The sequence below is a fragment of the Aedes aegypti genome, unplaced genomic scaffold, assembly GCF_002204515.2.
Source record: "Aedes aegypti strain LVP_AGWG unplaced genomic scaffold, AaegL5.0 Primary Assembly AGWG_AaegL5_hic_scaff_1097_PBJ_arrow, whole genome shotgun sequence".
Classification (NCBI taxonomy): Eukaryota; Metazoa; Arthropoda; class Insecta; order Diptera; family Culicidae; genus Aedes; species Aedes aegypti.
Window position 1 is genome coordinate 1 of NW_018734513.1, and position 17,199 is coordinate 17,199.

Genomic DNA, 17,199 nt, shown 5'->3' on the forward strand with positions numbered 1-17,199 from the left:
AAGCTTCGTACGCCCCTGACACGTAACCGACCTGCTCACACTCTGAAAGCACATAAAACGATGGTTAAAGCGTAACTCTGAAAAGGTTAATATTTCCCAGGGAAGCATTCCAGACACGCATTCCCGGACTCGGGAATCAACTTTCACCAACAATCCATCCATCTATCGTTCAAAACTGAACAATGGCATCAACCTTGAGTTCACTCTCATCTACTGTTTTTTCCAATGCACTAGAGCCAGAACGAAGATCTCACCCAACCATTTCGTAATTAACAGGTTACTCTCCATTTCTTGTCTACAAACTTGATTCCCCCAACAAGTTAAAACGTTTTCATTTTCATTTTACCTCACTCCTGGTGATGGTGCATCACTATAATCATCTTCCACTGTGGACAATTCCGGAGGAATGGGCTTCAAAAGAACCAAAGAAAATTAAAACCGGTTTCATACAATCATGAGAGCCCGTGAAGTGATTTGCTCCAGAGTTTCAAAGCAGGTGCTCCATGGAGGATCTGTATGTAATGGGGGATCCACATCACAAACAACGTTTACCTTGACCTATTTCTTGGCATATTTCCGTTCCAGTGAGTGGCTAACCCGTCTGGCCGGCTACATGAGCTGTTGGGAGCTTTGATAGAAGAACGAAGCAAGGAAAATGAAATATAAAAAGCAAATACCTTTTTATGAGGTGTATGATTAGTTCATCGACAGCGGAATTGAGTTGAGGTCAGTAGAGTAAGTTTGGTCATTAACTAATTTCCCAAAAAATAGCTTCAAAACCAATTAATTGATAAAAATAATCTATTTTTTTTTCTTATTCAGTTAGTATACAAACATAATTTTCAATGTATGTAGAGTAAAGGTTGGGCAATGATTTTTTAGCTCTATTCAAAACAAATATTTAAAATTCATGTTGCTTCGAATGCTATGTAAGAATTTATACACCAAAAATGTTATTAATTGATTGAAATTTAGTAAAATTATGGCCATTGGACATGATTATTTCCGTTTTAAGGCAAACGTCACTTGATAGCTGGTATAAAATATCGTAATTTTGGGTGAAATTGATATTTTTTTTACGGTTTTTCAGACCGAATGCAGGAAAACAAGTACATCGGTGAACTTCATTGACTGATAAACCGAAATTTTTGAACAGATTTTAAATTAGTGCTAAAAATCATGTTTAAAATAAAAAGTGAATCCGCCTAAAGTAAAAGCCTCTATAATAAAGAAAATCATCAAATCAATCTATATGGAAATTAACAAATCTAATTCTAATTCTAATTCTATATGGACTTCAACAAATCTTTGAATTGGTAACTTGGAATCCTGGAACCTGTTACGGAACCGCTAGGTGCCCAATGTTGCTTTAAATAACTGAAAATATCTTTGATGAGTTCGGTGTGGAATTCTACAAATATTGATGTGCCACACTGCTCTGTTCTATCATATGTTTGAATTGGCCACTTCTCCGAGAATCCCGGAACATGTTCCGGAACCACTAGGTGACCAATATTGATTTAGCTTACTAAGTGCATATCTCATGAATTCTGTATGAAATTCTGAAAAGTTTGATGTGTCGCATGATATGTTTGCATCAAATGAAAAAAATTAACCACTACTCCGGGAATCCTGGAATCTGTTAAGGAACCAATGAATGGCCAATGTTGCCTCGGATAATTGAAGGCATCTCCTATGAATTCTGTATGAAATTCTGAAAAGTTTGATAGGTCGCTTGCTATGGTTCCATAAAATGATTGAATTGGCCACTTTCCCAGGACCCCCAAGGAAACCTAAGAATCTGCCATGGTAACCTGTTGGCGTAGTTTGGAGGATTAAAACACAGTCCTGTAGTTGCCAAACTGGGCAGCTTCAAAGCTGCAAATATATTTACTTCATTTTAAAACTATTAGTTCATGAAGTGCAGATTTTTTACATTTCTGTGTACTTTTAGTTCTTAACCTGCGCCAACTAATTCTTTTAAACTAATTAAACTATTTCTCCTTACTACAGAGAGCTCATTTGGTGTACATACTACGTAACCAACGGAATGAAAACTAACTGAGAATGCATGAGCTGTGTCAATACTTTTGACAAATGTTTCGATTGTAAACTATTCTCAACCAAATACAATAAAAGATTCATCTTAGGTGTACATGTAACGTAGATAGAGATAGCTGAATTTTGTTGCTTCACCACTTCTATCTATTGCGCACAGTGGTTGCGGCAACAGTAACCCATGTGGACAATATTGCCATACTCAGGTGGCAACATCTTGGATCAATTTCTTATAAAATTCTGCAAAATCGTGGTGCCGCACGGGTTGGTTCTACTAAAAACATAAATTGACCACTAATACGGATGCCGTGAGAACCGTTCAATAGCCTCCGGAATTGGCCCCTTGACCACTTGGTAACCGGTAGTGCTCTGAACAATTAATCAAATGATTGGATACCATTTTCAATGCATTTTACATCAAATCCTATGTTTCACAATTGACAACAAATGCATTTTGCTCTCACAAATGCTCTTTCAAAAAATGGCCAAACCTTGGTCTCTTCGGCACCGGTTCTGAGCGGCCAATTCCATCCACACCAAGATTGATGGCTAGATTCACAAAATATAAGCCTAGACGATAATTTTGAGTATAAAAACATTTATATTTGGTTATAAAACGGCTGCGAAATTCTTAGGTCAAATCCGGGTCAATATAACTCGAAACACCTTAAACTTATTTTTTTTTGACCAGCCCTTCAGAATTGTCCTAGATTTTTTTTTCAAACGTGAAATTCTTATTTTCCACAAAAGTTTCAAAGTAACCAAATTTTGATAGCAATAGGAAGTAACAAACAAAAGTTGTGGCGCTTTGAAAGTGCGTTTCGGGTTATATTGCTACGGTTAAATGAAAAAAATCGAAGGTTTCGGCTTGAAATCGATCACTTGCCAATTCGATTATTGTAAGTTTCGAAAAGAACTGTACATACCTATTTTGGGCTCCCCAAACTCGAATAAGCTTACTAAATTCTTAACAATACACTATTTATGAAAAAAAATATTATAAAATTCAAGGAAAACCGTGGAAACCACCTAAATTTAGGCAATTCACAAAGAAATTTCTGAATATATAACAATTATTTCTACAACATGAGCAAATTAATACTTATTTTGATTATCAAATCTGTTTCAGGGATATATTTTAAATATACTTACAAGCATTCAAGATTATACTATGCCAAACCCTTGTTTATGAGCACTTGCAAAATTTTGGCGGAAAACCTGAAAACTATTTAATATTCATAAACTATCCTAGGTATCATGTCATCTGTAAAATATTGGGTTCATCTACGATGCATGCTAATCTTATTTTTGTTAAAATTTCTGCCACTTTTCGACCAATTTCAATTGTCTATAACTTATTTCAAGGAAAATAATTGGGCGTACATAATTGGTATGAGTTTTCACAGAATTTTCGTGTTTTGCGCACGATACACACTCCTAAGTAGTGAACCCAAACTTCTGCGACGATTCACAAAAGAGTTAGGTATATGGGAAAATCATGGCCAAAATTATTTGCTGCCTTCAATGATCTCCTTATGTCCTTATATTGATATAAAACTAGTTTTAGTTTACAGATAATTCATTAAAATAAAAAAATGTCATTTTTGCATAATAAATGATTTACGATTGATTGTTAGAATGCTGTGAATTTTCTGTTTAAATTTAAGTTGTATCTGAGCTGTGTTGAAAATTGATATATATTTGACTATGTGATAAAAAAATGCTCATGAGTTCATTTATATTTAAATGATTGAATTGTTACTCTTTTCTTCTTTTGCAGGTGCAAACTGTCGAGGACGACGCATAATTTATCACCGAGGTGAGACAATTTATATTTTTCATCATAATTGAAAAACTTTGGTAGATCATCAAAGACATTCAAGACTCAATACATTGATCCAGCAGTATGTTTCAACTGGTGGCATAAGAATTGTAATTCTGCAGTCTTTGAAAAATACTTGCAAAGTTCTAGCGTAAACATATATAATCTACTCAAAGTTAATAAAACAATTATACAAGTCATCATGTGAAAGTTTGGGGTCATTTGCGACATAAGGTCTACAAACATGATAGACGACAATAAATAAATAAATATTAAGAGATGATCCAGTCTCGGGCAACATATCATCCGAATAGAGATATCTGGCTATCTAATTGCACATAGTTGTTTTTTAATAATGCTATTATTGTTCATCTTATTTCAATTATAAATCGTGTAAAACCCAAAGGAAGAATCCGAGAAAAAATATGTTTGGTATAGTGACCGTGCACAGGGCATCTACTACTTACAGAAACCTGGGATATCAAGGAAAGAAAAAACTTAGCATCTTTATTGTTCTTTAATGAATGTTCGAATCCTCTGGGAATCTCAAATAGAGAAAAGATAAGCATTTAGGAGCGGAATTAAAAGGTACACGGTACTTCCATCTACTTTTAAGTTTCTCTATCTTTATTGTTTAAAATAGGGATTGTTCACATGCAACTGTGTTCACTGAATTTTGTTCATCAACAGACACACAGTGGAAATTTTTCATAAGCAAAGATAAGCATTTAGGAGCGGAATTAAAAGGTACACGGTACTCCATCTACTTTTAAGTTTCTCTATCTTTATTGTTTAAAATAGGGATTGTTCACATGCAACTGTGTTCACTGAATTTTGTTCATCAACAGACACACAGTGGAAAATTTTTCATCAATGTTGATTAAGTTTTGTGTGTGTGTGTGTGTGTGTGTGATCCATCTAACCCCCACTGTCCGGCAGTGGTATTATGGAAAAAAGTTTTCAGAAAAAATGTAGTACATTTTTGCAAAAAGCTTCAGTCCGGGAGTTAGAAGGTGATAGCTCTATTGCAGATCCAGTGACCCATTTCAGAATGGCTGGAGAGACACGTCCATTCAGAAGTCACTTTCACTAACAACAAGCCCCGCATGTATGCATAACCGTTATCAAATGGATAATGATAATACATACACACTTCATGTTTCGAAGATGTTTACTTCGAAACTGGCACGTATTTAATTTTTAAGTAGCAATATATATGTAATCAGAACAATCTCACCAAAATCCATCCAAGGCGGCGGTGTCATCAAATCCAATCAGTAATCGATTTTCTTCTTCTTCTTTTTTCCTCTGGGTGGCATCCATTTCCTTCTCCTTGTTACGCATATACCATTTCTCGTTGCCAGATCACATTTCGAACATGTTTTATCACTACTAATTCTTACTTTCACTTATTTCTCACCCATTATACTGATGCTTCTAAATTCCTAATTCCTGTAAGGTACTTCAGCTGCCGTTCCTTCTAGCCGGTGCACACGTTGCGCTCGGCCTCTGCAATTTCACTCGCTTGACACTTGTTTGATTGCATGAAAAGCGTCAAAGAATATTGATCTTAGAGATTATATATTTCAGCCACTATTGTCACTTCACTAACTTTATTCTTCAAATCATTAGCCGGGTGGCATAGCACCATCATCCGTTTCAGTGCCTCTCCGGACGAAAAATCGCGAAAACCGAGGAAAAAGCGACAGAAAATTTTAAACACACCTACTCGCGCGCATGGCTTGCTGCGATCCTTCTTTCATCAATGTTGATTAAAGTTTTGAATCGAAAAACTGTTTTTGAATTTTGGACGATATCGATGATTACGACGATGGATTTTTGAATGTTAGTTGTCTGCAAAGTCACTTCAAATTATTACAAAAAAAAATAATAATAATCGAAACAAGCTCATAAGCAAAAGACAGGATTGAATGAAGAGAGATTGCTCATGTCGAATCCAGCAATATAACAGCTTCTTTTTCTTCTTGGCATTACATCCTCACTGAGGCAGAGCCTGCTTCGCAGCTTAGTGTTCAATGAGCACTTCCACTTTATTAACTGAGAGCTTTCTTCGCCAAAGTGAGTGCTTTCGTGAAGCCCAAGCAGGACAGTTCAGTTTTGCGTCGTCCGATAAATTTGGCTCACGGTTTCCGCGCATGTTTTCGTCGCCGCGAGATTTTTTTTTTCCTGTTTTCAAGCGTCTTGCTGGGTAGTGCTTCGGTGAAGCCCAAGCAGGACAGTTCGGTTTTGCGTCATCCGATAGATTTGGGCTCACGGTTTCGCGCATGTTTTTCGTCGCCGGAGATTTTTTTTTCCTGTTTTCAAGCGTATTGCTGGGTAGTGCTTCGTGAAGCCCAAGCAGGACAGTTTCAGTTTTGCGTCGTCCCGATAAATTTGGCTCACGGTTTCGCGCATGTTTTCGTCGCCGGAGATTTTTTTTTCCTGTTTTCAAGCGTCTTGCTGGGTAGTGCTTCGTGAAGCCCAAGCAGGACAGTTCGGTTTTTGCTGTCGTCCGATAGATTTGGCTCACGGTTTCGCGCATGTTTTCGTCGCCGGAGATTTTTTTTTTTTTTCCTGTTTTCAAGCGTCTTGCTGGGTAGTGCTTCGTGAAGCCCAAGCAGGACAGTTCAGTTTGCGTCGTCCGATAAATTTGGCTCACGGTTTCGCGCATGTTTTCGTCGCCGGAGATTTTTTTCCTGTTTTCAAGCGTCTTGCTGGGTAGTGCTTCGTGAAGCCCAAGCAGGACAGTTCGGTTTTTGCGTCGTCCGATAGATTTGGCTCACGGTTTCGCGCATGTTTTCGTCGCCGGAGATTTTTTTTCCTGTTTTCAAGCGTATTGCTGGGTAGTGCTTCGTGAAGCCCAAGCAGGACAGTTCAGTTTTGCGTCGTCCGATAAATTTGGGCTCACGGTTTCGCGCATGTTTTCGTCGCCGGAGATTTTTTTTTCCTGTTTTCAAGCGTCTTGCTGGGAAGTGCTTCGTGAAGCCCAAGCAGGACAGTTCGGTTTTGCGTCATCCGATAGATTTGGCTCACGGTTTCGCGCATGTTTTCGTCGCCGGAGATTTTTTTTCCTGTTTTCAAGCGTATTGCTGGGGTAGTGCTTCGTGAAGCCCAAGCAGGACAGTTCAGTTTTGCGTCGTCCGATAAATTTGGCTCACGGTTTCGCGCATGTTTTCGTCGCCGGAGATTTTTTTTTCCTGTTTTCAAGCGTCTTGCTGGGTAGTGCTTCGTGAAGCCCAAGCAGGACAGTTCAGTTTTGGGTCGTCCGATAAATTTGGCTCACGGTTTCGCGCATGTTTTCGTCGCCGGAGATTTTTTTTTTCCTGTTTTCAAGCGTCTTGCTGGGTAGTGCTTCGTGAAGCCCCAAGCAGGACAGTTCGGTTTTGCGTCGTCCGATAGATTTGGCTCACGGTTTCGCGCATGTTTTCGTCGCCGGAGATTTTTTTTTTTTCCTGTTTTCAAGCGTCTTGCTGGGTAGTGCTTCGTGAAGCCCAAGCAGGACAGTTCAGTTTTGCGTCGTCCGATAAATTTGGCTCACGGTTTCACGCATGTTTTCGTCGCCGGATTTTTTTTTTTCCTGTTTCCAAGCGTCCTGCTGGGTAGTGCTTCGTGAAGCCCAAGCAGGACAGTTCGGTTTTGCGTCGTCCGATAGATTTGGCTCACGGTTTTGCGCATGTTTTCGTCGCCGGAGATTTTTTTTTCTCTGTTTTGGAGCGTCTTGCTGGGTAGGTATTTGGAAGGCACAAGCAAGACGGTTTGTTTTCGGGACGCCAAGAAGTTTTGCTGTCAGTATCAGTTTTGTGTTCAGTCGAGGATGGATTACCAACTGGTGAGTTCGTTTCATTCTTGTGATAACACATATTTTCTTGAAAGCGTAACTTTTAAGTAATTTTAAAACAAACTTTGTATGGTTCGGTCGCTATAAGTGTCGGCATTATGTTTTTTCTTATACAATTTCAATATACATATATTTGTCTCTTTTATACATTATTAAAAATTATCTTTTGAATTGTTCGACATTGTGAATGTTGACGTATTTTTTAAAACTTCTACCATATCGAGACAAAATGCACAGTAATACTCATATGTAATTTTCAAACAAACTATGTATAGTTCGTCACTACAAGAGTCGGCATTATTCCTGTTTCATATAATTTAAAATATATACATGTAATTTTCAGTTTTCGTCATTAATAAAAACATCTTTTGAATTGTTCGACATTATAGATGTTGACGTATTTTTTAAAGCTTCTACCAAAAACTTCTCGAGACAAAAATACAACACTAGCTTTAAATATGAGTCGTATATTTCCCCCTTGTCCATGGATCGCATCATCGACCAGAGGTGACTCCCAGATCTTTTCCTCCCTCAATAATAAACACCCTTCCCGAGTAGTGTTTGATCCTTCGACCTTGACGCTTGCTCCTGCGGGGGCGGGTGATGAGGGCAGGATCAAACATGTCGCGCGTCGGTCAGGTGAAGTGAAAAGTGGCGTGATCCGTTAGTTGTGTTTGATCCTTCGACCTTGACGCTTGCTCCTGCGGGGGCGGGTGATGAGGGCAGGATCAAACATGTCGCGCGTCGGTCGGGTGAAGTGAAAAGTGGCGTGATCCGTTAGTTGTGTTTGATCCTTCGACCTTGACGCTTGCTCCTGCGGGGGCGGGCGATGAGGGCAGGATCAAACATGTCGCGCGTCGGTCGAGTGAAAGTAAAAAGTGGCGTGATCCGTTAGTTGTGTTTGATCCTTCGACCTTAAGGCTTGCTCCTGCGGGGGCGGGTGATGAGGGCAGGATCAAACATGTCGCGCGTCGGTCGGGTGAAGTGAAAAGTGGCGTGATCCATTAGTTGTGTTTGATCTATTGATCGCATCGCTTGCTCTTGCGAGGGCGAGCGATGAACACTTGTCCGGCGTACAATGCGATTATCGAATTATTTCGCGAATTCGGTTAAGCGTAATTATATCATGGATCGCATCACCTACCATTGGTGACTCCCAGATCTATACCTTACCCACTAACCCAATATCCTGTCCATGACAACCGTGGAGATGCAGAGGTGATCTCGGTCCTCTAGTAACAACGGTAGTTGCACTAACATTCCTTCCCTTCCCCGATGACCGTAAGGACGTGGCCGGCGCCGTTATTGACTTTTAAAATTTGAGCTCTCGATTTGTGCACATTGAAGAATGGTAAGCTTATCCCAAGCCCCATTCATTAATTCCCTGTGCAACTTCGATTGTTCTGGTCAATCACGGAGTAGCAACTACGAATTGTACGGTCATCTATGCTTATGCTTATGCTTATGCTTATGAGAGCTTTCTTCGCCAAAGTTGCCTTTTTCGCATTCATATATCGTGTGACAGATACGATGATACTCTATGCACAGGGAAGTCAAGGAAATTTCCTTACGAAAAGATCCCGGACCGACTGGGAAAGACTTACAGCATGGCTTTGGTTTGTAGCCGTGGACTCCAACTACTTGGCTAAGGAAGGACCCCAATATAACAGCTAATAATCTTTGGGTATTCATTTGAAACATCTAGATACCATCTCAACATTCCTTATTCAAATATTTTTCACTCATGATTAAGAACAATGGAAATTCGTGATTACGCGGAAGCCGTGAAATGTGCGAAATTTAGAAAATCGCGCGAATTTGGTTAAATTTAGAAAAATGTTGCGTTTTGATTCATATTCCGAACACTTAAGGCTTTCAGTGACTTCCAACGCATATAATAACCATGAGGAAGTGCTATTAACCTTAGTAAGGACCATTTCAAAATTCAAATCAATGCAACTTTTGATTAAAATAACCTAGCAATTTGAAATTTTCTGTCAATTATTTTCTTTGTACGAAATTTAATTTTTACAGAAACAAAAGTTTTTAATGACTTCTCGGGGAGCATCCATGAAAAAAGTTACAAATTGTGACTTAGGGTCGTTTTCGCCACGAAAATTCAAACAGCTAACAAAAATCAGTGTTTCAACCTTTCAGTTCTGTTGGACTTAATTGAAAGGCACACATGTCTAGTTTCAGAAACCCTCCCGGAGATCCAGATTTGATCACTGTGCCACCGGGAACCTACTACTTCTGAAAAAAGTCCTTTAGAGATCCTTACTTTAACAACCTGTAGTTTCGTTACTAAACAAGTAATCTGAACCGTCTTTTTATTCTTGAATAGGTATTCACGTGGACTGTGAATAGAGATTCTCAAATCATCTACTTATTCATACCCCGGCTCCGGAAACCCGGAACATCCGAAAAGTATGTTGCTATCACAGTTTTGTTTATGTAATTCATATTGGTACTATTTGGTTGATGGATATTTTGGCATAAAACTTATCTGTAATAAGGAACCAATTACTGGAGCACTTTCTTGGAAAATTGGGTCCACTGTGGCCCATGAGGAACCGAATCCTGGAGTGCTGGAAGGTGGTCAATCTGTACAATTCGATGAAATTGTTCAGATTTATGCCTCAAAACCAAATGAATTGTGTCCCAATTCTTTACGATTTTTGTATGCTTAGATAATTATTATTATTATTATTTATACCCAACACTTTATGTTTAGATGTATTTTGCCAACAGGACGAAAGGATGGTTATGCTGCTCCTATTGGAGCACCGGAATGGTCACCGGAAAACCTGTCACATGTAGGACTTCAACTTTCATTTTTGATATAATTTGGTTGAAATGGCTCGTTTAAATTTAGAATAAACCTATTTTTTTCAACATGTTTGCGGTCTCCATACAAAACTTCTCGTTTCTCTATATGAGAAAGTACAAAACTTTTTTAAAACCACTAAAAAATAACTTTTCCACATCGAAATTAGTAATAAACTTTGTCGATAAGTATTGTTATACACATAAAGTTTGAATTCTGTAACAAATTAGGCAAATCAATTACCTTACAAGCTGGCAAACTTGCATGCAAGTTGGCTAAAATAGTAAATTTTGCATTTTCGACAGCCAATATCTCAAAAACTAGACATGCTATGATATTTTTGAAAATGGCCATGGATTCAGCACCCCTTAATTGAGTGTATAGCGGTATTTTGGTGTTTGAGACAAAAACGTGTTCCGCAGTGTTATAGACCACTTTGGTTCTCCTGAATCACCAAAAAATCAAGAATGACCACCGGAAATACCCTTATTGTGGAACAATTCAGTTTTCAACAATCTCAAGGCTCATACAATTAAATACATCTTTCTTGTAGTATCTACAACGAAAATTAGTTGAAATTATGAAAATTTTGATACTCGGTAAACGGTAAAATGAATTTTGTGATATTTTGGCTTTTTTACTAAGAGTTTTGAAAAAACTTATTATTGATCAGAATTCACATGATTTTGACTACATAAACTAAGTTTTTTAAGAATGCATTGTGACAAAACTTACTTCATTTCATCAGTTTTACCTTATTTTGCAAACAATTCAATTTTGTTTTACAAATTGTATGTATATGCTGTGGGAATCTATATATGTGCACGGTAACTGAAGGTCGACAGTACCTGTGACTGTGGGGCCCAGATAGCCGTAGCGGTAAACGCGCAGCTATTCAGTATGACCATGCTGGGGTCGTGGGTTCGAATCCCGCTGGTGGAGGATCTTTTCGTAAAGGAAATTTTCTCGATTCCCAGGGCATAGAGTATCTTCGTACCTGCCACACGATATACATATGCAAAAATGGTCAATCGGCAAAAGAGAGCTCTCAGTTAATAACTGTGGAAGAAGAAGTACCTGTGACTCTTCTAGTTCAATTATAGGTAAATGACCACTTTGGTACTTTTTGATCAACGAATAGCGCAGCAATGGCAACCGGAGATACCCGTGATGTATCCTTGTGCCTTAAACACAGAAATAGACCTGGAAAGGACACTGGAGAAACTCGTATAGTGAAACATTTTCGTTTTTTGTACCAAAACTAGATAAGCATTCGACAGCTCAATCTCTCAAGTTTTTGAACATCATGTCACATGGAGATTGAGCCGTTGAATGCCTTATTTTGGTACTTAAACTAAAATTCCCCTCAATACGTATGAGTTTCTGCGGTGATCATTCCTGGGGTATTTCTATGGCCACAAATTGGTCATCCACTCTTCATTGTGTGAGATGAGTCACATGCCCAATACACTAGAAAGATTGAACCGTCGTTTGCCTGTATTTAGTATAAAAATAATTCCCAGGAAACATTTTGACTGATATAATTTTGTTATGCATCGTTCTATATGAATCAATTCTATCGTATATAAAGCATGAAAAGGCTATATACATACTAAAGTGGAGGCTATATACACCATTGGCATGACTTTTTCAGACTTTCTGTGGCCAGCAATACGATGCCACAAAATTTGTATGAAAATAAAAAAAAGTTTCCAGCCGATATTCAAACACGGGTCCTTTGGATTCAAAAACCTACAGTTTACCACTGCTCCACCAGAGATACTTGGCAAGAGTGTAATTATTTGCCAATATGAATACATGTTTTCTATACAGCGCGACTTGCTTTGTTATTCTTTGGGACCATCCTCAGAAGATAGCGGAATTTGGGGCAAGTGTGCCACCTTAAGCAAATTGGTCTCTAGCTTTGCCTAAAGCTTATAAAATCAATTTAGCCAAATCAAAGCAGATGCTAATCGATAATTTAAAAAAATATTGTAAGTTTACCGTAATAAGGGGTTGTTTTATAACAAGGTTCAAAATGAGATTGAAGAGATGATTTGAGAATCTCTATTCACAGTCCACGTGAATATCTATTCAACAGTATAAGGACGGTTCAGATAACTTGTTTAGCTACGAAACTACAGGTTGTTCAAAGCAAGGGTCTCTAAAGGGACTTTTTTTATTAGATGTAGCAGGTTCCCGGTAGCCCCAGTGACCAAATCCGGATCTCCTGGAGGTCTTCTGAAATTAGACATGTATGCCTTTCATTTAAGCCCAACAGAACTGAAATCGGTCAACACACTAACTTTTGCGAGCTGTTTGAATTTTCGGGTCGAAAACGATCACAATTAGTAACATTTTGTTAGAGACTGTTCCAACCGGAATCCTTGGAATTCCAACCGGAATCCTCGGGATTCCAACCGGAATTAATTATTATAAAACTCCTAAAACATCAATTGATTTCAAAATAAATGAGACGGAATCGAAAGGTTGTAAGCCAAGAACCAGCTTAAGGCCTCGAAACTCCATAGGTACAATAAAAAACATTCCCCCGATGCCCGTATTTTTTTTTATTCTTTATTAATTTATTTAAAAATTAATGGAATAAAGAGGTTTAAAACCTCTAGTGTATGTGATTGGTTCAATTTTTTCAAAATAGAATTCGTCATAGTTCTTATTAACAAAACTGTTTTACATGTTCGGCGTCGCGGGTCATCAAACTTTTGCAGATTTTTTTGCCAGTCCGATATGGGGAAATTTTATCGCAAGCGATAGCTAAGATCAGATATCTTGATCTTAGCTATCGTTTGAGTTAAAATCCATAAAACTGATCCATTTATAAAACTTTGAATTAGAATCAACTCTTTTGATTGAGGTTCAAACAAAGGCAAAAATCAGTCCGGCTCGCGGGCCGCACGAATGTTTGTACTCAGTTGCATCGGTAAGATAAACATAAGAATAGTTTGAGTTTACCTCATGGGTTAGAAAAATAGACAACAGAGCTTTCGTTTGAGGTAGAAATTTCTCATATCGGGATATTATTGCGGCCACACCAACCATTTAAGTCAAAAATCAGACAAGAAGGTTGGGCAGCCCTGGAAAAAAAATAAAGAAATGTCAGAAAATATTCATATAGCGATCTCTTGAGTAATTTCTAAAAAAATCTTAAAAATTGCTTATTTAGTTCCTAGAATGTTTTTTCAAGAAACTGTAGGATGGATTAAAAAACAGGTACCGTTTTGACTCATATTCCGAACACTTAAGGTCAACAGTGACTTCAAATGCATCTGATAGGCATAAATTAGCTGATATTTGTGAAAATTTAATTTCTTCACAAACCCTAACCGTTAGTTGTTGGGTGTGTCGCTAAAATTTTTTATTCAAACTTGTTTATTATTGTTTTATTGTTTTTAGTTTTGTTTTTTTTTTTTAATTCCGAACAGCACGAATAAATTCAAATCGTTTTCAAATGAATAATTTTGCAAACAAATTTATCTGAGCCAGTAGTGCAACCAGGATTTGACTCTAGGGGGGGTTTTGTGAACTTTAAGGTAATGTGTTTTTCGGAAAGTAAGACGTGCGTAAAACATTTTAAATATTGCTTAATTAACATTAAAGAAAAAACGTAACAGTTTATGCAAAAATTAAGCTTTTCTCATCCACCCTGAGCATTCCATTTTTATATGAATTCACAACGCTCCTCTAAGAAAATCTGTTGCATCAGGTGAAATTTTCCAAAAAGTATTACGAAATACTTTTTTGGGGTTTGGAAAATCCTTCAGATTCCAAAGAATACTTCGTTCTCTACAAGCATAAGACAAAGCCTTTAGAGAATGAAATATTTTTTGGAACCTGATTACATTTTTTATATGTTAATGGCTAAACGGGATTACAATATTCTGATATCGATTATATCTACATTTTTCGTAGTTTGTTCGAAAGTTTATCCAAGCTGCATTTGTATGCACGTGTCCCAGGCTAGGGACACGGTTATATGAAAAATTGAGATTCTCGCTCCAGTCCACTTTTTGGATTGCATTTAGGTCCCATAACAACTGTGCAAAATTTCAGCTCGATCGGAGAAACTATATGCTATATGAATAGCATAGACTATTCGGAAATTTTGCCCGATTTTGTTATTATTGTTATTACTTTACGTGTTAATCAACGTCGCGTTGCCAATAGGTTTTCATTGAATAACTTTTTTCACAAGTGTCGGATTGTTTCGCGGTCTTCGGCAATATTCTTCGTCGTAAAAATACCTATCAAGGTCTGTGTTCAGAATTTTTATAGAGATCAATGTGCGACCTCTGGCGATTTTTCTTTGCAAAAGTAAGTTTTCCCATAGTAATCCCATACAAACTTTGAACGGCTGGCGCTAAAATATAGTTTATACGATCGAGCTGAAATTTTTTCACAGTTGTTATGGGACCTTAATGCAATCCAAAAAGTGGACTGGAGCGAGAATCTAAATTTTGTCCCACACTTACGCACACACATTGGCGTGATAGCGTTCAATCTCTCTTCCTCTGTTCTAATCTATTCCTTACATACGTTTTCAAATTTTTCAACGAAAAGAATGATCTTTCAGTGTAAGTCGCGGTAAGAAAGCATTGTGACTATCATTAGCAGTTTGTCGAAGGCAAATCAGCATTGCAAATATTAAAGCATTTTCAGATTGTAGACGAAAGTTTGTGAATTTTCGGCTTAGCAGCTGAACCACGGCACTCCATTACTTCTCCTATGGAAAGCAGATCCCGGCCGTATTTTTGCGAAATTTCAAAAATTGAAAAAAGCGTATAGACATAAATGTATGTAAATAAGCCCAAAACACACATGGCAAGTAATCTACTTAAAATATTCAGCTACTTAGCAAACGGCTTGAGTTTTTAGTATAAAAATATGTTTTTGGTATGAGGTACTATAAATAATCTAAAGTAGAGTAGAAGCGAAATTCTTGAGAAAAAAATAAATAAAAAGTGATCGTAGAACAGTTACGACAATGATTTGATATTAATTGTCTATTTGACGGGAAACCACTTTGTAAAAGAAAGGAACTCGTTTTTTATCATATTGCATACTTTCTGCAGTCGTTACATATAGGAGACTAAAGGCAATCTTTATAGCAGACACACAAACACAGAACAGTACAAAATGCAAGTAATGGAAAATAAAAGCAAGCATAATGTCAAAACGAAAACAAAGCAAAGGAGTACAACATCAGCAATAACCAACAAGTGTATTGCACGAAATGAAGTGGTTGATTCGCGTAAAGCATTTGTAAAAATGGCCTCAATAACCTGTTGCCCTATCATTTGATTGATTGCACCGTTTCTTCTAAATGGTTCATCATATGCTGTTATATTGTCAATCAGATTCAATTACTAATGCGAGAGGACTTTCAGTTTCTGTACCATTGTTTCTATTTCGTAACATTTTCCAGCGCTCAAATGTTTAAAATCTATATCTGTACATGCATCATCCGCGCATTCTTCGCAAAAACCGTTGTTGTGTTGCTGCAATAAAAGTTTCGACCAATTTTCCGACAAATGTAGGTATCCGGCGAACCAAATAGAGAAAGAGAGAGAGAGAGAAAATTGATAGATTGCATACCAGCACACACATCACATTGAGAGCATTGTCGGATCGAGATGTAGAGCACCTTGCATAACAACTAACTGTGTATGCGACGAGGTGATACCATTCTTTGCCGGTTAATTTTTCTCACTGAAATAGAGTAGCGATATAATAACCACATAAATGCACCCACACACTCGGAACGATCGTTATCATCGAAGATATACCAACAGTGGCACGCGTACATGCAGTGTAAACGTGCAAATATGCAGATAAAAGTAGATAATGGTTCTTTGAACCATTAAAAAGCGAAAGTTTATGTGCACTGCGAAACGTGGACTACATATGCTAACACTCATTATGGTCCTAGGATCTTTTCAAGCTGCAAGTATTCTTGACTTTTGTGTCCGAAAAACTCTTTGCATGCCATATGATATACTTATGTGAATAGAAACTTTTGTGAGGAATGCACTCATTTGATAATTGTCTAAGTGCTCTTAGAACATTAAACAGAGTGTTATTCTCTGTTCCTGTTGGAAAGATGAACCTAAATAGTTTTAAGTATCGAAACGTCCTCAAATCATTGCGCTAGAATTGAAAAGTCACGTGCAGCGATGATACATGGTATATTAACAAAACATACATACGCGATCGCGGTGCGATGGGTGCGTCAAAAATAGGTGAATAAATTTCAAACACGTTTGTTTTATGGAGCTCTTTTTCGCTTATGTCTAAGGTATCTTCAAGTTGATGTTTGTCCTTAAGTTTTACACCTGAGTGGGTGGATCAAGCAGTGGCAAAAATGAAATTCCAATGATTGCCCATTTGGCTATATAATTTGCATACTTTTCCCGTTGCGTTGTTGAGGAATTTGACCCCCTTTAGAAATGGGTGTGTATTTTGAATGGCAAAGGAGTGAACAATAATACTGATCAATGACACAACGATGTCCATCGTCACGCCAAAACTTTTATTCATGGTAAAATTAGTAGCTATCTTACTCTTAAACGTAAGATTGTGAACGAAAAAAATTGTATATCAATAGATTTAAGATGAATTACAGCAGACAATCTTCAA

General features: G+C 37.6%; 1 protein-coding gene across 1 annotated transcript in view; it reads left to right on the forward strand.

The window, feature by feature from the left end:
* Positions 1–3,831: 3,831 nt before the first annotated feature.
* The window catches only part of LOC110680243 (RNA polymerase II degradation factor 1-like), a 50,433-nt gene continuing 37,065 nt past the window's right edge, over positions 3,832–17,199 (forward strand). The window contains exon 1 of the mRNA XM_021856057.1: positions 3,832–3,877. The gene's annotated coding sequence lies outside the window, so the exon portion shown is untranslated. The remainder of the gene's footprint in view (positions 3,878–17,199) is intronic.